Source organism: Microtus pennsylvanicus, chromosome 2, assembly GCF_037038515.1.
Source record: "Microtus pennsylvanicus isolate mMicPen1 chromosome 2, mMicPen1.hap1, whole genome shotgun sequence".
Lineage (NCBI taxonomy): Eukaryota > Metazoa > Chordata > Mammalia > Rodentia > Cricetidae > Microtus > Microtus pennsylvanicus.
This window is the reverse complement of record NC_134580.1, coordinates 140,162,672-140,188,951: the sequence shown is the minus strand read 5'-3', so window position 1 is coordinate 140,188,951 and position 26,280 is coordinate 140,162,672. Positions and strand designations below refer to the sequence as shown.

The 26,280-nt window shown below is 53.9% G+C and overlaps 1 protein-coding gene across 1 annotated transcript in view; it reads left to right on the top strand.

Annotated features, from left to right (window-relative positions):
* The first annotated feature begins 11,376 nt into the window (after positions 1-11,376).
* The window catches only part of Cdh22 (cadherin 22), a 126,703-nt gene continuing 111,799 nt past the window's right edge, over positions 11,377-26,280 (top strand). The window contains exon 1 of the mRNA XM_075963048.1: positions 11,377-11,812. The gene's annotated coding sequence lies outside the window, so the exon portion shown is untranslated. The remainder of the gene's footprint in view (positions 11,813-26,280) is intronic.

Here is a 26,280-nt window from a genome sequence, read left to right as displayed (position 1 = left end):
AGCACAGTGTCGGGATAGCCACCCTCAGGTTTGTCCTTCATGAGGCATGCTAAGCAGTGTACTGAGATTTATAAATCTCACTGAGATTTTAAGCAGAATCTTTGTGTTTGGACGTTAGTCAACAATTCTTTCTAAATCTCCAACCATTGTGGAGGACAATCCCCAGTGGGCTATGCAGAGCTGGTGTGTACCAGTAGGGCTGGCTGTGCTGGCGCTCAGATGCGGACATATATCTGTGTCTACTCTAATGGGCAAATGGCTGTGTCACTGTCTTGACCCCCTGAAGGCTCAACCTACCTCCTCAGTACCAACTCCTTCCCCGGCCCTTGACTCCATCCGGCATCTTGGAAGCAAAGGGCCACAGGTGGCCCTGCCTGGCTTCTGATGCCTGTGACAAGCCCTCACACATTCTGAGGGTCGTGCATGCATGTCGATGACCTCTGTAGGGGAATGACTCCTGGGGCTGAAGCTCCCGTCTGGAGGAGATGTAGGTTTTCTATTAGCTCATCCCCATCATCCCCACATCCCCACAGCACATGATGGGAACTTCACTCATTCTCATTCTCTCTCTCTCTCTCTCTCTCTCTCTCTCTCTCTCTCTTTCTCTCTCTCTCTCTCTCCTGTGTGTGTATAAGCCAGAGGAGAAACTCCAGTGCTCTCCAGTCCTCAGCCACCTTTCTTTTGAGACAGGGTCTCTCACTGGCTTGGAATTCATCGATTAGGCTAGGTCAGCTAGCTGGCTGGCCAATGAGTCCCAGTGCCTAAGACCATGCACCACCATGCTCAGCATTTTTATGTGAGTTGTAGGACTTGAACTCAGGTCCTCATGTTCACAAGGCAACTTTACCAACTGAGCCATCTCTCCAGTCCTCTGGGTTTACTGAGACAAGGTCTTGCTATGGAACCCAAGTTGGCCTCAAACTTGTGATCCTCATGCCTCAGCTTCTTGAGGAGCAGGGAATAACAGGTGTGTGCCTTTGTAGCGAGCATTTTTAAGTGCCTGCTGCCTTCCCAGAGCAGGCTCCCATCCATCTCAAGGCCATCCTGGCATCCAGAAAGTGGTTCTCCCTGTCTGACAATAAAGACTCGGACCCAGGGAATGGGGGTGACGTGTGCAAAGTCACTGAGTTCGGAGTAGAGCTGAAGCCCAAGAGAGTCTGAAGACCCAGGCGGATCCCCAGCACCCCTGCTTTGAGAGTCCTCATCCACTGTATCCCACATGCAGTCAGATGGTGATCCCACCTCATCCATTTTCATCAGTGCGTTTGGAAAAGAGGAGCTGGACCACGGTTGACCAGTTGGCCCAGTGATGGGTCTTGCAGACACTTGATTAGACACACGTTCATTCATATTTTACAGGTTTTTTTTGGCATCTTGTAGCTAATCTTTGTTTTTGCTTCCCTTTACATCTTGATGTTTTCTGTGGGCCCTTAACAGCTCCCTGAGGGTTGGTCATAGGTTCTGGGCCCTGAAGTGATGGGGCCAAGTATCCTAACATCTTGGATGGACCCTGGGCTGTGGTGGAACAGTTGTCAGAGAGGCGGCCAGTCTGCCACCCTGAGAGTCTACATTCTCACCAGTGGAGGTTCTGTCCTAGGAGAGGGTCCTTCAGGACCTGGCTCTGATTCTGGAGGCTCGGCACAGAGAGTCCCCGGGTGCCCAGCAGATGATGGGGGAGGACTGTGACACTGTGGGAGGAAACTATAAATGACTAGAGTTTTCCAAAGGGTGGGGAAGGTGGGGAAGAGAGAGATTGACCATCAGGATTCACGGCTAACAGCTGTGCACCAAAGGGTGGGGAAGGTGGGGAAGAGAGAGATTGACCATCGGGAGTCATGGCTAACAGCTCTGCACCAAATCAATGATGCCAAGTAGTACCTGTGTCTGCTATACTCCTACGGGATGTAGGCATCATACCCCATCATCTCATTTAATCTTTGAGCCACTCTAGGACACAGACAGGGAAGATGTGTGGAATACTGACCCAGTGCAGTGTGGAAACAGCAATCAGAACATCAGCTGTAGGTACTGAAGCAGGCTCTTGAGGCCCTGACAATTTGACCTTCGGTTTGGGCATCATGAAGAAGGGAGGTAGTGGGTGGTGGCCCAGAGGAAGGAGCAGGGAAGAGCATTTGCTGGGTTAGGGATTTATTGACCAGCATGGAAATCTTGTAAGGTTTGTTTCATTTTCATCTCTTTGAGGCAGGGTCTCACCATGTGTCCTGGCTGGCCTAAGGACTCACTAGTAGGCCAGGCTGGCCTCAATCTTACAGAGACCCACCTGCCTCTGCTTCCTCAATGCTGGGATTAAAGCTGTGTGTCACCACACACTGTACTCTTGCAGGGTTTTGACAAACCTTAGCTAGCGTCAGTTCAGGCTCTGCACCTCCATCTTACATCAAGGAAACCAAGGTTCAGAGAACTCTACCACCTGTCATCCAGAAATGCTCCCTAAAATCAGGCCTGTGCTGGGCTCACTCCAATGCTCATTCATCACTAGGCCATCAAGGTTTAGCATTGCTATCCCAATTTAGACAGGGCCTGTGTGTGGGAGCCCCCAGACCCGAAGGACTGGTACAGTGTTGGCAGCAGGAAGGAAAGGGTTAACTGGGTCACAGCCCAGGACCACCGTGACCTCTTTCACAGGCTTGACAGACTGGCACTTGCCCTGGCCTTTCATCTCCATGGGCTCCAGGTGAGAGGAGCTGGAGCCAGGCCTGCCAGGACCCTAGCCACGTGGCTTCTCTTTGATTCCTGTGGAGTCTGCCTGCTCTGAGCCCGGAATCAAAGGCAGGCAACAGCCGCCAGTGCCCCCAGCATCCCCAGGATGGCAGCCTCGCCAGTGCCCCCAGTATCCCCAGGACGGCAGCCTCCTGTTGCCCCTTCCACCTGCCTGGCCTGAAACTCTGCCTCGGGGAAGGCCCTTCCTGCCAGACTCTCAGGGACAGAGCAAGGCCATAGAGAGTCTGGGGCAAGCTGGGGCTATAGGAAGAAAAGGGACAATGATATGACAGAGGGTGTCAGGGACTCAACCCTGAGCCGTTTATGGGGAAGTAGTTCTAGAAGACTGGCAGAGAGCGCTAAGGTCCAGAGAAAATACAACCATGACTTTTCCCTGTGGTGCTGATAACCCCCGGGGTTCAGGTCTCAAGGTGAGAGCCTGCGGGGGGCCAGAGAGAAAAAACATGGAATATAAAAGGAATTAGTCAGGAGGCAGTGACAGGCCCATTCTGAAGCAAGATGAATGGGTTTCAGTTGGCGAAAATGATTCTAATTTATAATCTGCTTCTCGCTGCCGCTCGCCAATTAATTCTCTATAGATACATAAATAGGCCGCGTGTTTGCTTTGCTTCAAACGTAATAAACATTACACTCTGTCCCCTTCTTTTGTGCCGGTTCCTGTCACGGCTTTAGTCCCCACAGCTAATTCCTCACACCTGTCTTCGCCGCTCAGGGGAGCGGGGCTGAGTGGGGAGGAAGTGCTGGGCTCCAGGAAACTCCTGGCACCAGGAGATAAATTGCGGATCCAAAGCTGCAGGCCCCCGCAGCGCAGGCTAGGAGGGTAGAGGGAGGGAGGGCGGTGCATGGGAGCCCCCCTTTCCAGACTCCTATGTCATCAACATTGGGACCAGCTTTCTGTGGAGAGAAGGATGAAGGGAAGGAGACACAGGAGCAGATGAAGGGAAGGAGACAGAGGAGCAATCACCTGACTCTCCGACCCTCCTAGCGCCCACGGACCCACTGAGTGTCACACTCACTAGGCCGCCCCTGCTTCTCCCTTCTGCTCCTGCTCTTTCCTCTGCCTAGAAGGCTCTTTCTCACCAATACCACTACCTCCTTTGTATCTCTCTGCCTGGATCGTCTTCTAGGGGAGCTGTTTGCCTGCTCCTCCTTCCTAAAACTGACAGCCCTCTGCAGTTCTCCCGGGGCCCTTTTCCTGCCTTAGATTTCTCTGACATGCTATTTATTTTACTAATTTATCTTGCTCACTGGCTTCCCTACTGGAAAGGGAGTCCTGGATGTCTGACACGTAGATGATCAGTAAGTGTTAGTTGAGTGAAGGAATGAATGAATGAGCTAAAGAGATGGAGATGAGGTGGGCGGGGAAGGGCAGAAGATGTGACCCAGAGATCGAAATGACACACCCCCTGAGCTCAAGCTGCTGTCTCGGCTGGACGTGAGAGGAAGGCAAAAACCAAGGCATGGGGTACTGGTGACTGGTGGCTGGTGGCTGGGGACTTGTCCGGGGTAACACAGTGAGTTAGGGGTAGAGACAGGACCAAGATCCCAGACCTGGGTTCTTCTCTGAGGCAGCTTCTGAGTAGGAACCTGCAGCCCACAGCGCCTCCACCAGTAGGAAACTCAGAAAGAGAGGGGTGTGACTCACCTAATCATACAGCCACCTGCCCCATGAAAGAAGGAAACAGTGGCTCTGCTAGGCAGTGCTGGAGATGAGGCTGCAGGAGTGGGTGGGACAGGACAGAACCCTGTCCTCAAACCGCTCCCACTCTAGAGGGACACAAACCCGATGAGCCAAAAGTGAAATGGAAGTGTCACAGTGAGGAGAGCACCTGAGATTGACAAACAGGGCTGAAAGAATGCGCACTGGGGGAGGGGCGGGTGGAAGAGGGATGGACCTCTCTACCAAGGCACCATCGAGCAGAAACACCGACAGCAGGTCTATGAGCCCAGAGCAGCGCTGGGTGTCCATTCTCATTGGTCCTCTCCTGAGTGCCTACTGATGCACTTGGACTATGGTCCCTCGTGGAGAGCATCCCAGACAGGGAGGATGAGTGTAGGGCAAGCAAGGAGTCCTGAGTGGGCAGCCATTGAGCAAGGAGGGAGATCAGGAATTGAAGACAGGAATGACAATCTCTCTAGCAGGTCCATAGGGGCAGGGCCTGAAGTGGGCACTGGGAAGTCCAGGCTGACCAGTTGGTTCTGGAGCAGCCTTAGGGCAAGGCTTGGATAAACACACCCAACGGGCTACTACCAAGGGCTTGCAAAACTGGCTTGTAAAATTTCCAGTGTGTGTGTGTGTGTGTGTGTGTGTGTGTGTGTGTGTGTGTAACAGTTGTTTTGGATAAACCAGTATAAACCAGCTATTTCAGGCCTGAAGTAGAATTCACAGAGTGGGAAATTACACAGGGGCAAAGCCCCCTGGGTGCTAATGACTGGGAAGGTCATGCAATGATCAGTCACCTTCCTCATCTCCTGCAACGCCCCTTCTGTTTCACAAGGTAGAAAATCAAGGCTAAGAGCAAGACAGGGACCCGCCCAAAGCACAGTGCCCTGGGACCAGTGTGTTGGGACCACAGCCAGGACTGGGAGGAAATCACTTCTCAGCAAGCCAGGGACCTGCCCAAAGTATAGTAAGCTGGGACCATAGCCAGGACTGGGGGTGGAGGGACACTTCTCAGCATCCCCACTTCCTCTCTCTGCTTCCAACCACCTGTTCTCAAGTAGTTGTGATCGCAGATCACCGGTGATGGCTGTATGCTGTTTGACCATTGAGGATTCTGATATTCGTTTCGCGGTCCACAAAGGAGGCAGCCAGAGCCAGGTGTTCCAGGCTGATGAAGTGCGGAGGCAAACAAGCTCCTTGCCATCCACTGGAATTGGGTTTTGAGAGATAAACAGGAGTTTTCCAGTAAGTCTGAGTCCCAACAGAGTTCCAAGTGGGAAGAACACTGTAAAAGATCAGAGTTAGGATAAAATCCTGAAATAGCTTGGCGTTTCCAGGATGGGAGATGCAGGAAGGAAGCCAGTAGCAACACAGGCAGCTGGAGAAGTGGTGCCCTGCTCCTCCCCGAGTGCTGAATAGGGAATGGTGGGCTTTCGGGTAAGTGCAAAGAGCTATTTTTAGATGGGTGTTCCGGCTTACCAGAGCAGGTGAGGGAGGGAGGCACTACACCCTTCACACATGAGGACCAGCAGCGTGGGGATCTGTGGCATCCTGGCCCAGCCTTCCTACGATTTAGTGGATCACCAGTCCCATGGTGGTCTCTCCTGACTGTCCCTCACTGATCCACACCCCTTCCATATCTGCTCTTTTTCCAGGCCAGGAATAGAACCTCATGTCTGACAATCCTCAGTGGTGTTTAAATTTAATGGGCCTTCCTGTTTTTTTTTTTTCCTTCCTGCTCAGCACCTGGGCTGGGCGCTCTGCAGCAGCCCTCGGGAGAGGCAGGTGAATAATTCAGGGAGAGAGGAGTGTTTGAAGTGTGTGTTTTTGGGGAGTGGGGTTGTCAGGGCTGTCTCACCCTGCAACCACAGGGAAGGAAGGGGTCAAGAGGGACACTCCAGGGGCTTGGGCCCTGTTCCAGGCTGCTGGATCTTTAGGGATGATCAGAAAAGCCCTGGGGACCTTTTCTCTCATCTCCACACAGCCACCTGCAGTGTCAGCCTCAGGGCTGAAGGCAGTGAAGAGAGGAGGCAGGAGAGGCACGTTCCCCAGTGGGACTCCTGACTTTGGATCTGGGGCCAGAGGGAACAAGAAAAGGGACGTAGCAAAGCGTGCAAGATTGGCAGCGGGGGTCTGGGGGGTCTGGGGTGGGGGCGTGGGCAGAAGGCTGGAGCCTAGCTCCAGGCAGAAGCTGAGAGAGCCGGCCAAATGGGTTAGAACAGTCTCTGGACAGCGCCAAGGCAGGTGGGATGCCTCCTGTCACCATGTCTGCTGTCCAGGGTGCTGCCGGCTCTTAGGCCAGATGGGAATTATGGATTTGGGCAAAATCCCATTCTAGAACTCCCAGGGCAGGGTCCAGGCTCCTTTCCAAGCCTCACTGCTCCTCATGCCTGCCCCTCACACACCTGCAAACGAAGCACCTTTCAATTGTCTAACCTTGATGCATTCCAACATTTTTATCCATCTATTCGCAAGCGTTTATTGGACATCTACTATGATCCCCCTCCACAGGACATAGCAGGGAAGCAAACAGATAACTCAACCAGCTAGAGTGCGAGTCCCAACCCTGTGCCCACAAACTCCAGGAGAAAGGAAAAGGAGAGAGGGAGGACTTTAACCCCTGCTCCTCCCTTAGGTCATCTCCTTCTCTAACTCTTGGTTTCCCTTTGCAGTATAGGGGCCCACCATCCTATCCAGCAGATCCATTTCTTGTTGACTACAACAAAAACCTATTCTAAGTGTCATGCATGGGTTAATTTATCTAACCTTCACTCCAGGCTTCCGACATGCACGTTGCTAGAATCATCTTTGCTTTCCTCTGAAGAGCAGGAGTAAAGCTACTTGCTCAGGGTGACAGGGCTGAGAAGTGGCAGTGGTAGGGTCTGCATTCATACATTCTGGCTTTGGGTTGGTGAGTTTGAACAGGATGAGTTGTTGGGGGGTAACAAACCCATCCAGCTCTGCTCCCCAAAGCTCCTAAATGCCAGCTGCCAGCCTAGTCTTGCCTTGGTCCAGCTGGCAGCCCTAAGGTCTTCTCTTCCTCACCATGCCTGCCCCACCCTGTGCTGAGCTCAGCTTTGAAGAGGTACAGAGCCATTATAAGGGGTCTCCACCTTGTCTGGGTCAAGAATCCCCTCCTAGGAGTCACAGGGGTGTGCCCCAATAGTTCCCCCACCCGCCTTGTGGGCTGGCGGCCCCATCCTAGCGTTGACATTTCTTTGGTTGTTCATGTCACGGCCCTTCAGTCTGCGCAGTTTTACAAATGTGCTGGCAAGATGAAAGGCGCCGGGAACAGCGACTGCAGAGCAAGTTCGGAAGAGCTTTTAACTTCCAGCTCCCAGGGACAGAGAGGGAGGGGGAGAGGGAGTGAAGGGGGAGTGCAGGAGGGAGGAGAGGAGGGATGGGAAGCATGGAAGGGAGAGGAGGAAAGAAGTGAAGAGGGAGGAGGGAAGATGGGAAGGGACCAGGGTGAGGTCAGAGAGTCCAGGGAGGGGGGGACCATGAGAGAGAGAGAGAGAGAGAGAGAGAGAGAGAGAGAGAGAGAGAGAGAACTAAGGAGAAGCAGACAGCCAAAGGCAGCGACAGGGTGGGGGGATGTGGGGACAGGTAGAGAGGACAAGTGAGGACATACATTCGGGAAGCCTCAGAGAAACACTGCTGGAGAGGAACAGACAGCCAGGAAGGAGGGTTTCAGAAGAGAAGGCAGAATGTGTGTATCAAGGCAACAGGCAGACAGACAAGCAGGAGGACAGAAAGCCATTCTGGGTCTGTAGGTGGGGAGAAAAGAGAGGCAGGTGAGCCCTGTGGGGTCTGGTTATAGTGTAAGCAATTGTGAAAGGGAGAGGAAGAACCAAGGAGAGGAAGAGCCTGGACCTGAAAGTGTGCCTGTGTGTATGTGTATGTGCACCTGCAACACTCCTACATACACATAGAAACACACACAGTGCATATGTGTGTATATATACATATACAGATATACACAGAGAAACACACACAGTGTGTATGTGTGTATATACATATACAGATATACACATAGAAACACACACAGTGTGTATGTGTATATATACATATACAGATATACACATGGAAACACACACAGTGTGTATGTGTATATATACATATACAGATATACACATAGAAACACACACAGTGCGTATGTGTGTATATATACATATACAGATATACACAGAGAAACACACACAGTGTGTATGTGTGTATATACATATACAGATATACACATAGAAACACACACAGTGTGTATGTGTATATATACATATACAGATATACACATGGAAACACACACAGTGTGTATGTGTATATATACATATACAGATATACACATGGAAACACACACAGTGTGTATGTGTATATATACATATGCAGATATACACAGAGAAACACACACAGTGTGTGTATATATATATACAGATATACACATAGAAATGCACATACATACATATACACTCTCATGTATACATATACAAACATATACACATATAAACACACATACACACACACCTGGTAACACCTGTTCAAGAGCACAACACCCTGGGGCAGACCCTCACGCCGGAGCCCTGATGGTCAGCTAAGCCTGCCTTTGCCCTTCAAGAAACGTTTGGCAGCAGCTGGATGTTGTCTTATGGTTATCACAGCTAGGAGAAGGGGCTGGTGCCACAGGGTTTACTGAGCAGATAATGGAGACACTGCTAGGCAGACTGCCATGCGCGGAACAACACGGTGACAAAGGTTATGGCCCCAAATGTCATGAAGTAGAGGAGGAGGAAGCCTGGGTTCAAAAGAGGGTGAAGGCCAGGGGTCCAAATGACTACTCCAAAGGTCATCAGCGTAACGAGGCCGGTTGGCACTCTTTCGAAGGAATCTCAAGCTTCTCCCAGAAAAACCCCTAATTCATCCCTCCAAGTTCTTCATGTCTCCATCCAGTCCTGGAGGAGTGGTTCTCCTCTTCTGTGGTCGCCTTCACACATGACATAAAGACACCCGAGGTGCACTAGGCCCATTGCTAACCTGGAAGCAGAATTCCATGTCAGTTCAGCTCAGAGGCCTGTGTAGGCCCCCAGTCCAGCTCTTTCAGCAAGTTTCAGGGTTTCTCTTTGCCCCGGCCTCCCTGCGTATAAAATCAATGGGCAGCACAGGGCCTGCTAACCGCTATTGTTATGATCATCTGATCCGTGCATCAACACTGGGGAAAGAGGCCTGCCTCCTCCATCCCAAGCAGAACAGGACGGAGACAGTTCTATTACACCTGACACTGCCTCTTGCTGCATTGGTCACATACTGCAGTCAGCGAGATTCTTGCTTACCCCACTACAAGACCGCAGGAGAACAAGGGTGGAGGACCCAGGCAGAATGCATTAATCTGCTCTCACCACTTGTTGCCTGTGTATTCCTGATATTCCAAAATGTGGCACCTCAGTTTCCTCATCTGTAAAATGGGACTGATATTGTATCTTCATAAACAGGATCATGACAATTGTGATGATGGTGAGTCCCATGTATTCCCAGAGTCCAGGACAGTACAGAGGAGGTTTGTGGGGGAAAAAAGAGTCAAAGGTAAGGGCAGGAGGCAGCCTCAGATGGGGAGGCTAGATATTGGCAGAGTAAAAGGTGAGGTTTTAATAAAGAGTTCTGGGGAGAAGAGCACCCCAGTATGTACAGTCAAGGGTGGAGGGCAGCCCAGGCCCAAATAACCTGTGGCCATGTAATTAGGTCAGACTCCTTAGAGAGCAGCACACACCCAGGCGTGGGGGACAAGAAAGGAGGACCCACAGCTGCAAAAGTCAGTCTGAGAGACGCAGAAAGTGAAGAAATGCATCTGGAAGGGCCAGCCTCTGGTCTCTGAAAGCATGAAAGAGTAGCGGCTAAGAATAGGGAGAGGAGGGAGGAAAGAGACCAGAAGGGGCTATACAAAAGCGAGGCTTGGGAGATCAATGAAGGGACTGAACCGCGAGAAGGACTTAAGGGAGGGAACTGGCTGTCGAGGTAGAGGATAAATCTCAAAATAAGTAAGAGTGATGGAGTTTAGCGGGGGAGGACCAGAAACGCAACCACCCAGAGGGGAAGCGGGTCGCCAGGGACCAGCGAGTGTGAGGGTGAAATTAGAGCGCCCGGCGGTGTGAGCTGGCCAGCATAAGCTGAAGTGTGGCTCCCTGGAGACCCACAGGAGACAGGGTCTTGGAGGAGGGTGCGGCCTCCATTTTAACATTAGTGTTGTTTTGCAGGCTAGGGTGCCCGGTTAGGGGCGGGATGGCAAAGACATACTTCAGTCACCTAGCTGGTCCCAGCGCAGCCAAGAGAAAAAGAAGTCCAAGCAAAAAAGACAAGGGGCAGTGGGCTAGCTCAATTTGAGGAAGGATGAAAAAGCCGATTTTCCAGGCGTTTCTGGACAGCGGGAGGATTTTATTACACCGGTGCAAGAGGACACTAAGTTTAGGCTGGGCTGGTTTGTATTTTGTTTTGTCTTGGTTTGGTTTTTTTGTTTTGGTTTGGTTTGGTTGGAGGCAGGACTCCGGAGCTCTCTCCTAAAGAGGGATGGTCCAGCATGGCTCTCTTCCCAGGACTGCTCACCTTCCACCTGCTAGCAGACTCCCAGCCCCAGAAAGGGGCTCTGTCCACCTCAGTGCACAGTGATTGTTTCTGAAGCCTCAGTCTGTGCAAAGGGCCTTTCTGGGCAACCAGCCAGGGGTGGCCTCTTGAGAAGCCAACCCCTACCTTAGCTTGCACCCCCTTCTTTTGAAGCCAGGCTTTCAGTGGTGTGTGTGTGTGTGTGTGTGTGTGTGTGTGTGTTCATGTAGGTTAGATGCAGCGAAGTCTCTGGCCAGGGGAGTAATGGGGACAGGGTCTAGTCTGCCACGGGTGCCTCGGGGCAGCTGAGCCGCCAGGCAGGGAGGAGCGTGCTCCCCTCCTGGGGGCGCTCCCTTCGCGCGAATCGGGGCCGGGAGGAGGAGGAGCACTTCCCCGGGGGCTTTCCCGCGGCCGGCGGCAGGGGAGACGGAGCCTCCCGGCCCCGCGGGCGAGGGAGGGGCGCGGTCGGGGCGGGGGGCCGGGCTCCCCGGCTGGCTGCGGGGTCCGGCCAGGCGGCCGCCTGCGGCTCGGCACGGCGCGTCGCTCCTGCCCGGCGGGCGCTGCATTCTCCGAGTCTCCACCAGAGGCTGCGGGAGGAAGGAAGGGATCCGTCCCTTGCACACTTCCCCCCTAGTCAGACACGCACACTCCCTCGCTCTCTCGCTCCTCCACACACGCGCGCACTCGCCGCCGCGGCTCCCCATCTCGCTCCCGCTCTCCCTCGGCTCCTCCAGGCGGACGCCGGGGCCGGACCTGGCCGGGATCCCGTAGCTCGCTGGCGTCCCGAGGCGAGGGGACCAGGGTGCAGCACGGCCGCTCCCCGAGGTAAGAGCGCGCGGCGCCCGCGGGAGGCCAGCCGAACGCCGCCGGGGGAGGCTGCGGGCCGGGAGAGCGCACGGACCGGGGAGAGGCGGGCGCGGCGCGGGCTCCGGGGCAACGGCACAAGCGCGCCCATCCCGCGCCCCCACCTCGGTAGGGCAAAGGGGACTTTTCCACGTCCAAACTTTCCCCGGCGCTGAGCCCAGCCCGGCCACCTCCCGGACCCGGAGTCGCGGTCCCTGAGCCCAGAGCTCGGGGATGCCCCGCAGGCCGGGGGGCTGGTTGGGGGGGGGAGGCGGTGGCCGCACCTGGGTGCAGGGCCGGCGCGGGAAGGGGTGCGGGGATGGCAAACCCAGCCTAGACACCGGCCGGGATCCTGGCGTCCCCGCAGCTCACCCCGCGCTGCCCGGGCTGGGCTCATGGGCTCGTGGGCTCGCGGCCCCTCCCGGAGGTTCGGCGATCGGCGCGGCGGGAGCGTGTGCGCCGCGCGGGTGCGTGTGCGGGTCGGGCCGCCGAGACACGCACGGCTGCGGCCACCCTGGGGTGGGGTGAGCAGGACAGGCTACGGGGACCCTTGCGGCTCTGCAGACGTGACCCCTGCACCCCTCGGCCGTCGGATGAGGGCGGAGATTGAGGGGCAGCGCTTTCCTCTTCCTCCGCACCCTACTCCGGGGACTCTGTTCCCACTACAGAGAAAGACCGGGCTTCACAAGCTCACGTCCAAAGAGAGCGCCACTCGGGACTGACCCTCGAGGCCCGGGGTGCGAAACCGGGAGGCGTGAACCGTGTGGCCGTGAGGGTTGCGGGACCCTCGGTGGACACTATCCCTATCCATGTCGCCTTTGCCTGGGGACCTGACCTCACCACTCCCGCTGTGGCCTAGTATGGTCCTTGCCTCAGCCAGGGAGCTGCGGGAGACTACCCTGTGGGGTTCAGCGAGCGGAGTGCAGACAGAAATCGGAGTCCCCCGAGGTCTCCCCAAGCCACAGGGGCACCCCCTGCTGGCAGGCACAGGAGCGCCGGCTGGCTAAAGACAGCCCTTAGGATGAAAGCGGAGCTGGGAACCCTCTGCTTTCTCTCCCACTCTCCCTCCCTGCTCGCTGGCTTGCGGGATGGTGTGCGGTCCAGTTCTGCTATCAGGGTCTGATTCTAGCGCTCCCCGGGTTCCAGAACGGGCTTGCCGGAGTGCCCACCCTAGCCAGTGGTTTATTAGCCTTGGCTATTGCCTCTGCAGGGCTGCTGGAGCGGGGTGCATCCTCCCAGCTCCCACCCTCTTCTTTCCCTACTGTCCTGAAAACCTGCCTATCACGTGCTCTGTCCCTAGGTATATCCCCACGCTTGCCCACCAGTGCCCACTCCTCTTCTTGTCCATCTCATCCTTAGTGTGTCCACCTTCTTTCAGCCTGCCTCAGTTGCCCTCTGCCAGGTCAGGAGGCACCTTCTTCCCCAAGTCTGCCTCTACTCCTCCCTGCTCCAGCTGGGTTCCTTGCCTTTTCCTTTGCTCCTGGAAGTTACTGTGGTTCCTTAACTACTGCTTAGGATTGGGAGGGTTGACAGGGTGTCTCTGTCCTCTTCCTTCATTACCAGTCCCAGTATCTCTCAGCGGGTGCTTTAGCAAGCAAGCTAGGTCTCTCTCGGCTTAGGGCACCTGCCTCTGGGTCAGTCACCATGTCTGAAACTATTGACCAAGGCTGCCCTCCTTCCCATCTTAAAGTATGGGAAGCAGGCTCGAGGTCACAATGGGGACCCAGGTACCCTGACACCCAGGCCTCATGAGGTGTTTAAGGTAGATCCCTGGGCGCCTAGGGGAAGAAAGCTGCTCAGTGACTTTGACAGAGAAACCAAAATGACACACTGTTGTGAGCCTGGCCGGGTACATGCGTCTAAAGTGTGTGTGTGTGTGTCTGTGTGTGTGTGTGTGTGTGTGTGTGTATGGCGGCCATGGTCTTGTCTGCTTCTCTGGCAGTCTACAATTTGCGCAGAAATGGGACTTTGGCCTCTGCCTTTTCTGGGTTCTTTGTGCCCTCACTAGTGAGGTTCTGAGGCTCCCTGTCAGGGTCAGGCGAGAGCTGGGACAGGGACCTCCAATATAGCAAAGTTTGGGACAGTTTATTTACCATACCAGATAGAAGAGTTGGCCAATTAAATTTCCTCTTTTGTCTGAGTTGCCTCTTCTTTTCTTCCATCAGGAAAATCCACTGGAAATGCAGCCCCAGGTGTGGAGGGAGAATACATTCCTGTTTATGTAACCAAACCCATGCTGGGTGACTTGGGACAGGGTAGGAGTTACTTACTAACAGTGGAAGGAGACCCTGAGAAGAGGCTAGGCTGAGACCCCGGTTAGGATCCTACCACCCCTCCCCAATGAGCCAGGACAAGCAGTATCAGTCAAAACTTGACTGGGAGGGGACCAGGACCTTTGTGCAGGCTCAGGAATCAAAGTCTTATTTTGCCTATGCCACACACACACCACACACACACACACACACACACACACACACACGCACACACACACACACACACGGGGGTGGGGAGGGTCCTCTCCACTAGCTTTGGCTCCTCAGAGCACCCTTAAGAGGGAACACTTGACAGGCGGCCTCTGCTTTCTAGAACCTTCAGTTTTGCTTCTTGTGTCTCTAAAAAAAGCCTAGATGCCCCCCATCCATCCCTACCGCACTCCTCGCTCCTGCCCTAATCAGGACAGGCTCTGACCTTAACGTTGTCATCAGGATCACAGGCAGGAGTCATTAGACTTTGTCTGGCCGAGAGCAGGCAACGACTAACCGAAAAGTTACATTTGCCCAAAATTTGTCCATGCGTATGGGAGGGAGCCTGGATACTAGGAGGCAGGGGTTTGAAACAGGGAGTCTGGGAGTGTAGCTGTCTTGGCGTTGGGCATGTTGTTGACTATCTTGAGGACACTCGGTTCAGGAGGAGAGGAGGGTCTGAAATCTATTTTAAGCTCCACTCAACAAGTAAGGTGCCCTGAAGGCAGCCGCATCTGCCTGGAGAAGGCACACTCTCATCTAATTTGCAAAAAGGCTTGCAAAGGTGGTGCTCTTGGGGCCTGGGCCTCTGCCACCGTTTCCCCATCAGAAGTTCCTGCTTTATTTCTGCTGAGGACCTGCACAGTGCCCACTCCTTAGCTGGGTTCTCTTACAGCGGCCTCTGCCTTCCTAACTCTGAGTCTGGGTCTGAGCATAGAAGGTTCCAGAACCTGGAGGTCCTCCTTTCCTTCCTTGTCGGTTCTCCAGGCCCTGCCTTCCTGCTGTCACGTTGAGGGTGCTTTCTGTTTCCCCATCAGACCCATCCATCTGCTGTTTGGCTTTGTCACTGCTACTTGTGGGCTGTGTGGCTTTTAACAAGTTACTTCACCTCTCTGTTGGGTTGTTGTGAGGGAAAAAAGAAAGAAAGAAAGAAAGAAAGAAAGAAAGAAAGAAAGAAAGAAAGAAAGATGCACAAACCAGTTCCCTTAGCACCGTCCTGGGCACTCAGGATGCCCATAGACAAAACATCAGTTACGGAAATGGTACTCTGCTGGTAATTCTGGATGCAGCGGCTTCGCCCTGCTTTGGCACAATTGCTTGGCTACTGGGGGGGGGGTGGGGGCAGGGAGTTAGAATCAGGCTCCCTTTGACCTCAAGCTCCTTCTATGCTAGCTAAAAGGCCAGGGGCAAAGAAGGAAGGTTCTAGATTTTCACAGGTTCCTTTTGTCCCAATTTCTGTCTTCTCTCCCTGACCCACCCCATGGTTCCCGCTCTGACCCAGGCATCCTGGCTTTGAAAAGTCTCAGCCATGGTGGCGACCTCATTGCGAGCCTCCAGGCCTCCTGTCTCCTCCTACCCCAGTCCTTGCTGCAGTCACAGCGACCGTTCTCCAGCACAGGTGGGACCGCGTCACTTGCTTGATTAAAACCCCTCCATGGCTCCCCATCGCCTACTGAATTAAGTCCGAGCTTTGCACAGTGACATTCAAGGTCCTTGTAATCCGTCTGCCTCCTCCTTTATCTCCCAGGGTGCCTCCAACCCGACAGTCCTGCAGAAGGCCAAACCTGCCCTTCCTCAGAACTCCCTGTCCAAAGATCTTCTGAAGCCCAATGACCCAACCCTGGAGCCTCTTTCCCATGTCCACCCATACACCTGGCTGTGCAGCCGTTCATCCCTTCATAATCCAGTTGGAAAAACATACATGTAAACATGTGTCTGCTAAGCATGCATGTGTGCTAGGCGATACAGCTGTTAGTCTGAGCCAGCAGGAGGCCAGCGGTCCAGGGTGCCCAGCAGACAATTAAACAATTCCCATCATCGTGGTCAGAGCTATGGATGAGTAGTGGAGACTTGCGAAAAGAGTGAGGTACAAGCAGGGCCCTGCAGGGTTGAATAACGGACCTCCAAGGAGTGAAAACGAGGAGGGGGCACTGGAGAGGAAGGCAGGCTCAGTGTTGCTGAGGTCCCCCGAGGCGAGGGAGAAAAGGGGTTGGGAAGCCGCAAACCCAGCTGCCTGAAGTGAAAGCCAGGAGGGTGGTACAGAGAAGCCACCTATGGGGCTGCAGCAGCAGGTCCCTTGGGGCTGGAATCTTTGAGCAGTGGGGGACCCTGAGAGTTTTCAGCAAGGGAAGCACCTGGTGACATTTGTCTGGAGAAGCCTCAGCCCCAGCTGTGGGGGGAGTGGATAGACTGGGAAGCCAGGTCCTTTGCTGGACCTGCTCTGAGGGCAGCATGTAGGACCCGAGAGTGCTCGGATGAATGCAGAGGGTGTATGCCAATTTCTGGCTCATGAGGCTGTGGCAGCACAATATGAGGCAAGGACTACAGAAGTGGTGGGGACCAGCTAGGGACAGACACATGTGACAAGCTGGTGGGACCTGAAAGTGGGGATACCCAGGGGATAGTGCTGAAAAGTGGGCTTCCTTGTCCAGGCTGGGAGCATGCCTGTGAGGGCCCTAGGATGAAGGGGTTCACTCCATGTCTAGTCTAAAACAGGAAGAGGTCACGTAGGACCTGATCCTCAGGACCAGGTGCTGCCTGGGGAGCCCTGTGGGACCACCCCACGACCACTCCTCTGCCGCAAACCCTTAGAAGCAGAGTGTAGGTTTTCCCATCAGCGGCCTCATTATTGTTTTCAGTATGTCGGGCCAATGTTTCTCAGCCAGGGCCACTTTTGGTTCCCAAAGGACGTCAGGTGATGTCTAGAAATGTCTCCGGTCAAAGGCCATTACTGGCACCCGGTGGGTGAAGGCTGACACTGATGTCATTACCAAGCCACCTACCACCCACGGGATGTCCCCACCCCTGGCCACTACACTGCCGAGCACTCTGCAGTACAAAGCGGTGCAGAGGCTGCGGAGACTCCATGGAGGCCAGTGTGGACTTTCCCTCCTGTCTCCGGGGTGTGGCGCTTGGCATGCAGTATACAACCAGCACTGCCTCTGCTGCATCAAGTGTGGGCTTGGGGAGGGGCTTAGAGTCACGCCGTGTGGGAGTCGGCATACCTGTGACTCCTACATAGGGGAACAGCCACAGCTCTGAGGCTGAGGGCTGCTACCCAGTGTGTAGTTCACCAGCCCCCTCTCCTGGTCCTGTCCATTTTCATCATTTGTTTTTCAGGAGAACATGTAGATTTTGTTGTTCTTTTGGTTCTTCTAATGTTCATTGTTATTATCACTGTGTATGTGTGTGTGTATGTGTGCGTGTGTGCATGCGTTGTGTGCACGCGGTGTGCCATGTCCATGTGGGCACATGTGCTATGACATGCTCGTGGAGGGCAGAGGACAGCTCTGTGGAGCCAGTTCTCTCCTTCATCTTTATGCCGGGTCTGGGGATTGAACTTAGGTCAGCAGGCTTGCGAGTGCCTTTATTTGCTGAGCCCTCTTTCTGGCGTTGGGTTGTTTGGTTGGTTCTGTCTGTCTGTTTTGATACAGGGTCTCGTGTGCCTCTGACTTCAAATTCACTTTGTAGTTGAGGATGACCTTGAATTTCTGATCCTCCTGCCTCTGCCTCCTGAGTGCTGGTTTTATAAGCATGAGTTACCATGCCAAAGTATTGTAAGCATGAGTCACCGTGACTGGATCATGCAGTATTAGGGATCAAACTCAGGGCTTCCTGCGTGCTAGGCAGGCACTCTACCAACTGAGCTATTCAGGTCAGTGTTTCTGAACCAGGGCCACTTTTGGTCCCCAAAGCACATTGGGCCGTGTCTAGAAATGTCTCTGGGTCAAAAACCATCATTATTTTCTTGTTTTTTGTTTTTGTTTTGTTTTTTCGAGACAGGTTTTCTCTGTGTAACATTTCGGACTGTCCTAGAACTCTCTTTATACACCAGGCTGGCCTTGAACTCACAGAGATCTGCCTGCCTCTGTCTCCCAAGGCCATTCATTCCTAGACATTCATTATTTTTCTTCAAATAAATGACTTACAGATTATCAAAATGAAAAACACAATGACTTGCCAACTAAGAACACCGACCCTGGAGCCCAAGAGAGCTGCACCTACAGCTAAGCTCCTCTACGGCCCATTGCTAGGACTCTCCGTTTCCTCACCTAGGGAATCCCTTCAGTTACCTTACCTCCCGTGAAGATGGGAGGAGGTACCCACACAGGGCAGAGCATCTGGCTTAGCTCCTCGGAAGAGTGTATTCGTGTGGGCGTAAGTGTACACACATGCTCCAGCGTGTCATTTTACACGTGAAGACGTTTTTAATTAGTCATGATCCCACTACCCCTTGGCCACCATCTTGATACGCGCTCTTTTTGACGTAGATTGAAAATAAAAATCAAAATGGCATCACGCTGTGCACGTGTGCCTCTGTAGCCTGCCTTGCTGCCAGATAGTGTACTGTGAGCGTCATGCCATTTCAATGAAGAGACATCACATCACCATTTTTTAATAGCTGCCCAGCCCGCCGTTGTGTGGCTGTCCGTAATTCACTCGGCCAGCCCCCACGGTCGGACAGTTGGGTTGCTCCCAACCTTTTCGCTATTACAAACAATTCCTCTGTGAGCATCCTTGTACACACATCTTCACGCTTGTGTCCAGTGATTTCCTTGGGGACTGCTTGGACATTTTTGGCAGAAGGTACATGGCAACTGATCTGATTCCTTAAGTAGGAGCCTTTAGACTCAGCAAGGCTGGGGGGCCTCTGGGAAATGAGGAGGGGGCTGGGTGCGGGGGGGACCAGCGGGACTCTGAAACGGCAGGTTGTGATGTTAAGACGTGGCCAGCTCAGTGAGTGGTGACCGCAAAGGCCACACTCCTCCTTTGTTGTCACTGGAGAATGGGGGACCAGGGTTAGGAGGTGGACTGTGTGTCTGATGGACAGAGTGGCAGACACCAGACAGACAGGGCCACGAGGTGGACAGGCTGAGGCAGGCTGATGGATGGCGAGCAGAGGCAGGTGGATCCAGGTCAGCAGGCAGACAAGATGATGGACAGGTGACAAGCTGGGCAGATTCAGGTGTCCAGAGGGAGAAGCCTGTGGCTTCAGGGTGGGACCTGCAGAGACTGTGAGTTGACATTGTGCGTTAGAGACTGAAGAAGCTGAGGAGAGACATAGCCCGGCTAGGGGCTCCCATAGTGTGTATGTTCTCACACAAGCAGCTGTGTGGAGGTTTATGCACTTGGAGCTGAAAGCCTTTAGGGACCAATCAGCAACTCACTGCGTGGATGGGTGTTCACCCCAGGAAAAGGAGCCTGCAGTGCCCTCTTTGGGTCTGTTCATTCACGGGACCCTTTTCTGAGTGAGCTTGAAGGGGAACAGGGCGGGACTAGAGATGTGACTCAGTTGGTGGAGCGTCCAGCATGTGTGAATCCCTAGACTTGATCCCCGCTCCAGATAAAGCTAGGGGTGCTGGTATAAACCTGTAATCCCAGCGCTCAAGAGGTAGAGGCCAGAGGATCAGAAGTTCAAGGTCATCCTTGGCTACATGGTCAGTTCAAAGCCAGTCTGGACTATGTGAGACCCTGTCTCAGAGCAAAAATAAACCAAGCAAAGGAAGGGAAGGAGGGCAGAGGGCAGAGGAACTGCCACTTGCACAGCCAGAGGGGACTGGGGTGAGGAAGAGCCAGCCTCACTTCCAGGGCACTGTGTAATCAATCACAGGGTTCTGTTGAGGGCACAGGAGCCAGACTGCCATTTACCAGGGGAGGGACCTGAGACATGTCACCAGCCTTTGGGCTTCTGTCATGACCTCTGAGGTTTGTGGGGAGGGAGGACTGGAGCATTCACCACAGGGAAGGCTCTAGAAGCCTTGAACTCACACCTGTTACACGTGTGCACATGCACACACACACACACAGAGTAGGTGTGTCGTAAGCACATCTCAACAAGGTGACTCACTGGACACATATCATGGGGGACAGCCTGGAGCTGTCATGGCACGGCTGTTTTTGGAGAGGCCTTCAGGAGGGAGTGGCTGGGTGGAGCGGAAGTGGCTTGGTGATGTCTGGTTGAGAGCTAGTGGCCATGCTGGCCAGAGCACAAAAGACATAAAGAGAAAGAGAGAGAGAGAGGAGTTGAAGGGAAGGCTCCCTGGCCAAGCGATACCCCTGACTGAGGAATGCGGGGGATGGGGAGCTACTGCAGGGGGCTGGCTGGATTTTGAGGAGGAATTAAAGGAAAGAGGACACAGGGAGCGGGCACTAAAATCACCCAGCAGACAGTGAGGGAGAATCGAATGAGGTTGTGGGGAACAAGGGACCAAGGGAAAAGCTCCAGGGGGTCACCTGGACCCGGAGCCCCTTGGCTGCGGGAGATGCTGCGGTGCTGTGGAGAAAGAAGAGAAATGAAACAGTGTGGTACGCCTGGGTATCGTGTGTGTATGTGTGTGTGTGTGTGTGTGTGTGTGTGTGTGTGTGTGGTGCTTCTGGTGTGTCTGTGTACGAGAACTAGGGCTCATTAATCAAATCAGGGGAGTCTTGGCTTGAGAGACTCCCAGAAAAGCTGAGATTCTGCCAACATTTTTCAGCCACCCAGCATCCCACCCAATGCCATCCATCCTTCGGTCATTTTCCAACCCATCACCCACACACCCACCTCCCTCCAAACGGTGAGGTGCCCATTGTCTCCCTGCTGCTTCTGCCCACCTAACCACCCACTGCTGTCCACCCACACATGCCGTCCAACCACCCACCCATGTCCCACTGCCTTGCTTTACGTCTCCTGGCTGTCTGCTGCCTCCCATCAGTACACCAAAGTACCCATTCATTCATAATGTGTTTCTTAGAAGCTTCCTATGGGCCCAGCTTGGGTGAAATCTTTACACAGACACTTGGAGATGCCTGTTGATGAAGACGGAGATTAAGAAAGACAGTGAAAGGCAGTGAACCTTTTAACCCGGAGGACAGAAATTAAAAAGCGACTTCACGTCTTCCTGACGGTGAAGGGTTCTGATGGACTGTGGCCTGGAGACGAGCTGTGCTCCCAAAGTGTTAGCGGCTAATACTGCAGATTTGCCATTTGTTTTCCCTGGCTCCTGTGTGTGTGTGTGGTCACGGGCATACTCCTCTTCCGTACACATCTGCCTAAGCTGGCAATGTCTCCTCCAAACCATAGCTGGTCTCTATCTCATCCCACATTGGAGGTGTTCCGTGGAGGCATCTGGATGAAGTGGCTCACAGGATGCAGCTGGTGGAGAAATGAGAACAGAGCAGAGGGCACTGACCACTTTGAAGCTGGAGAGATCAAGGCTAGCTAGAGGGAGGACTGCCGTAATGACCACTGCACCATCTGCCTGTGTTCAGCTGGAGGGGAGTCCTCAAAACTGTAGGAATGGTTGAACAAAGAGGACAGCAGACTGGGACTTTGGGAGGGGGTCCTGGAGAACTCTGGATGTGACCTTGGAGAAAGGAGTGGGGGTGATTATGTCTGCAGGAGGGGGTGACTGTAGAGCAAGAAGATAAGCTGTGTTGAGGTGAAGGTGGGTTAAAGCGGGTTACCTGCTATCAGGGCAGGAGCAGCAGGGAGCACTGATTCTCAGAAGAAACCCAGAACAAGGGAGTCTTCTTCAGCCCCAGGCCTCCACAGCCACGTTTGTCCCCAAGGTATCCTTCATTTCTGAGAGTCCTTGCCTCCATCCTGGGGAGCCTCTGTCCTTTTCTGTCCCCTTATAAGCCCTGTTCTCACAAACCTCAGCCTCCAACTGAGTCCCTGGCAGCATGCCCACTGACTCCAGGAGAACGCTGTCTTTTGGGCATAGGCTTCTCTCTTCACGGTCCAGAACAGAACCTAGGCTGTACTCCACGGGTGTGTCAGCCCCTACGTAGCCCCAGATCCTGTCACCGAGTGTCTGTGACAATGGGCCCTGGACCATATTACTGGTCCTCTTACCCTAATAGGCACCTGGCCACTTTGCTTAGTTGCTTCTGATGTTCTCTTCCTGCTGTGAATCCAAGTTCCCGACAGGGAATTTCTGTGCACACATATGTTTGTGCGTGCACGTGCGCACACACACACACACACACACACACACACACCTTGTAAATTCTCACAGTCCATTCTCTCCACAGACTTTTATCACCAAGCTCAGCCATGGCCCCTTCTGGAGCTTGGTGGCATCCTTCCTCCATAAATGGTAGTACTTATGTCCTCAATGTGTGGCAGCCAGCTAGAGGAGGTGCCAACTCCCCTGCCACTCCAGGGTCTCTGCATCTACTCCGCAGGCCTTGGGAAAAAAAGCCCTGGAATCTGGGCCCGTGAGTCCCTTCCACCACCTGCCCACTGCCTCATGGCTCTGGGAACAGAGGAACTTGCAGGTTAGCAAACAGGCTGGGTTGGTGGCGGGCACCAGCCGTGCTGGCAGCTCCGCTGGGCTTGGCTCACAGGCTGGAGAATCCTGGACTTGCTGTTTCTGGGTTAGGAAAACAATCACAAATTAGAGAAAATGTTTTGGGAAATTGCTTTACTGCACGGGAGGGAGGGAGCACAGGAGGAAGGAAGCTAGGGAGGAAGGGAGCACAGGGAGGAAGAGAGCGGGGAGGGAGGGAGCACTGGAGGGAGCACGGGAGGGAGAGAACACGGGAGGAAGGGAGCATAGGAGGAAGAGAGCATGGGAGGGAGGAAGCACAGGGAGGAAGAGAGCATGGGATGGAGGAAGCACAGGAGGGAGAGTGCACGGGAGGGAGGGAGCACAGGAGGAAGGGAGCACAAGAAGGAAGAGAGCATGGGAGGAAGGGAGCATGGGAGGGAGCACAGGAGGGAAGGAGCACAGGAGGGAGGCGAGGGAGGAGCACAGGAGGAAGGAAACATGAGAGGGAGGGAACCCGGGAGGGAGGCTGTTGAGGGAGGGGCACGGGAGTGAGGGAGCACAGGGAGGACGGGAGCACAGGATGAAGGGAGCACGGGAAGAAGGAAGCATGGGAGGGAGGAAGCACAGGGGGGAGGCCGTTGAGGGAGGAGCACAGAAGGAAGGGAGCACAGGGAGGAAGAGAGTACAGGAAGAAAGGAGCATGGGAGGGAGGCCGTTGAGGGAGGAGGCACGGGAGGAAGGGAGCATGGAAGTGAGGGAGCATGAGGAGTGGAGAGGGAAGGGGAACATGGGAAGAAAAGGGTGAGGGAGGGAGGGAGAGCAAGAGAAAGGGAGGACGGATGGAAGCAATGGCTCTGTCAGCTCCAGAAACTTTGCTTGACACTCAAGGCCTCATTTTGTCTCCTGACATAGTTTTTCGCCTGCTGAACCAGACACACCTGTTCCAGCTAGCGTTGCCACAAGGTTGCCTTCTAGCTACCAGCTTTGCTGTAACCCTCCATCTACTCCATCTGAATGTCTTTCCCGCCCTTTGTGTCCTGATGGTACCTGACCATCTGTCTTGACAGGTGAATTATTGCCTGGCTGACGTTGGACAAATCTCCTTGATTTCCTGAGCCTCAGTTTCCTCATCTCCACAATGGGGTTGCTGGTGTCACCACAGGTCAGTGAGGTGACGCACACATGGTGTCTGTCTCTCGAACAGCACTGGGTACCACCTTAATGAGGATGCCGCTGCAAAGCTTCCCGCCTTCCAGAAGAGCAGAGCTCTTGGCAACAGTTAGCTCTGAAACATCACAGCTCCCCTGCTGAGGCCTGCTGTGTTCAAGTCTGTCCAGGTCTCCCCTGCTGAGCAACTGGAGAGAGCTGTGTGAGCTTCCAGAGCTAGTGGGAGGTGTCCCGAGAGAGGAAGCCAAGGTTCTGTCTTAGAAGTCATCCCATCCCTCAGGCCTGCCCCATACCAGGTCTGTTTTGTGTCTGGAGGAGTTAGGAGTTCTGAAGTAGCTCGGTCCTCCTGACTGCCAGGATCTGCACAAGTCATATGACTGCCTCAGTTTCTCCATCTGTAAGCGATGTTGATAATCAGTCTCTGATCACCAAGTGGGGGGTTGATATTTGTACAGTGTTTAGCATGGTACCTGGTGCCTCTCTACAGGTTTCTTGATAAAACAGCAAGGGGTCGGAGCCACGGAGTAGATGGCAAGAGCACAGAGCTCCGAGGTAGCAGGTTTCTGTAGAGTCGGCATGGCATGGGCACTTTCTGATGGGGAAGCAAGGGCTCTTTATCGGATCCTACAGGCGGTCTGGGAAAGGTGGGGCTGCCAAAGGTGCCCTATAGAGGCTCTGAGAGAGAAGCAGGAAGAAGCTGCAGGGTGTTCAGAGGCCCCAGGAATCTCACAGAACTCACCCGCCTGCTCTTCCTCTCCTCCAGTGAAGGCTCCAGCACCTGGAGACAAGGTGGCCTGTGTGTCCTGAGAGAAGGGGACCTCGGGGAACTTACCCAGCAGTGAGCAGGGTAGTGAGAGGTGTCTGGGAGCCCCCTTGTCAATCAGAGGGTGGTGAGAGCCTTGTACTCCCTGCTGTACAGTGAGCCAATGTCCTTGCCCAGAGGGACTCTAGTGTGCCAGTGTGTGTATGTGTTTTGCAAGCACGTGAGTGTGCAGGTGTGTGCACCCTTGTGTGCATATGTGGAGGCCAAATCAGACACTGGGTGTGTTCTCTTGGTCTCCACTTTACTTCCTGAGGCAGGGTCTGCCATCGAACCAGAAACTTTAACTGGGCTGTCTGGCCAGCAGAGCCTTTGGGGGTTACTGTCTCTGCCCTTCCTCCCCCAGTGCTGGGTCATAGCCTCATAGCCGTGCCTGGCTTTTTACATGGCACTTCAGATTCAAACTCAGGTCTTTGTGCTCTCGTAGCAAGTGTGCTTACCCACGGAGCATCGCCCAATCTCCCCAGAGGTGATCGGATTCTCTCTTCTCACTGCCCCCGTTCCCCCCTCTGCAAAGTCCCTCCACTTGCCCTTTGCTGCCTTTCTTTCGAGCCTTTCCCCAAGTGGAGGATGGGAGGGGCCGCGGAGGAGAATTTGAACAAACTGGGACTGCAGACAGAACTTTGGATTGGTTGGCCAGCACCATTCTTTTTCCCGGTTGCCATAGCAGCCATTTCCCGGGGTTGTCAGTGATGAAACTCATAACATTGTTTTCAAATAATCCGTGTAATTGAAATAACAATTGAGCTGTTAACTCGTCTCTCACACTCAGGCTAGGACAGCTCCTCCCTCCACGCCCTCCTCCCCACCCAGTAGTCCAGTCCCTTCCAAGCTCCTCTGTGAGGCTCCAGTCTTGGGCTTGGAGAGAGCTCAGGACCCCCAAGCTGAACTAGAACTTGGAGATAGGGTACCCCTTCTGTTTTTGCAACTCAAGGTCTAAAGGAGGAAAGGGACATAACCAGGGCCACGCATGGAGAAGCAGCCCTGTGTTTTGATGAACGTTTGTTGTGCTGGAAGGGAACCACAGACCAGATTTTATGTGCATCTTTCCGTCTTTCTCCCCACTTTGTAGGTAGATAAACTGAGGGCTTCAGAGCTGTACATATAAGTGGTTTTCTAACTTCAGAAAATAAGAACTAGATCTGAAAGGGTGTTGCGTAGTCTCTCTCCTCCCTCTATCCCCAAGCAGGAGCTGAGACCTGGGGTCCTTAGTCAGGGCTTCTTGGAGGAAGATGCCTGGCCCAGAGTGAGAGGCAGGGGCCCCTCAAGGAGCAGGAGGGGAAGGAAATGGCTGGACATTCAAAGTTCGCCTGTGGAGAACGCGGGTGCTCAGAAGGGTGTGGGATGGATTGAAGGATGGGAAGTGTCTGGGATCATACAGGAAGACAGGGCTGACCGACAGCTCCCTGTGGGTGTCTCGCAGAGGATAAAAGCATTTTTAAAAAATGCCTGGTCTCTGTCCAAGGCGCTCTGTGAGTCCGCAGACTGTGTGGGTGGCTGGGGTGGCAGGCGCTGGCTAGGACTGGAGGTGGGGCAGTCCTCAGAATGCAAAACTAACGGACAACAAGAAGCTGGCTTCCCTCTCTGGAGTCTTGAGAGCGACGCTGCCAGCCAAGGGCCTTGTTATTCTCATATCCTTGCTCATTCATTCTTCCTCAACAGTTGCTGACTACCTACCTGCTCTGAGCCAGGCACCGGGTGGTCCCCAGGGTTTAAGGATCAGGTAGACTTATATCCTCAAAGACT